This window comes from Stegastes partitus, unplaced genomic scaffold, assembly GCF_000690725.1.
Source record: "Stegastes partitus isolate 25-593 unplaced genomic scaffold, Stegastes_partitus-1.0.2 Scaffold369, whole genome shotgun sequence".
Classification (NCBI taxonomy): Eukaryota; Metazoa; Chordata; class Actinopteri; family Pomacentridae; genus Stegastes; species Stegastes partitus.
Window position 1 is genome coordinate 523,918 of NW_007578100.1, and position 988 is coordinate 524,905.

Genomic DNA, 988 nt, shown 5'->3' on the forward strand with positions numbered 1-988 from the left:
CCTGCCTTCACCCTGAGTCAGCTGGGATAGACTCCAGAACCCCATGACCCTAGTGAGGATTAAGCGGTGTATAGATGATGGATGGATGGAATATGGAACATATATAGTATGACTAGAGCAAAAGAGGCTCGTGAGGGAGGCCACCAAGACACCTGTGACTCCTCTGAGGGAGTTACAAGCTTCAGCAGCTGAGATGGAAGAGACTGTGACAGTGGAAAATAGAGAGTGACTGCTGAAAAAACCTCATCAGACCAGAGAACCTTCTTCCAGTTGACTTCCGAGTCTCCCACTCAAGTCTAGATTTAATATGAGCTATTTTCTTTTGCAGTTGCTTGTTTTTGCACTTCCAGGACACTCTCTATTTACCAGCCTCCCCTCTGCCGGACTCAGAGTCATGACAGCTTGTACCAACAGACTAAAACATTTTTTTTCCCCCTTGGCTGTGAGGACACTGCTGCAGAAACCGTGGCACTCCCAGTTTACAGACTCATTCTAACAAATGCTCTTTTGCACTTTTAATAGAGTATGTATTTTATTGCTATTTTATTATTTATATCACCTTTTAACTTTTTTTTTCTTAGACTGTGACTATAGCAGCTACAAAGATGCCAAACGTAATTTCATTGTATTTTTTGTACAATGACAATAAAGCTTTTTCTTCTATTTATGCTTTATATGTGTAATTGTTTGACATTACTTTGTAGAAATCTGGTTTCACTTTGACATACAAGAGTCTTGTTTTTGTAAATTCTTGTCAAAAAAGCTAAATTAAATTGACCAGGATTCAATGTTGAAAAGCAATAAAAGGAGAAAACTTCCAAGGGTTCAGGCAAATGCTTTTTGGTTTGCACTGTATGTCATTCAATTGTATATGTGGCATCACCATGTGTGTATATGTGTGTGTAGACGGACCTACAACACACACTCGGGGAAAGTGCATCACTGGGAGCGGCTGGAGTTGTGCTGTGGGGGGAGCTGAGTTTTGCCA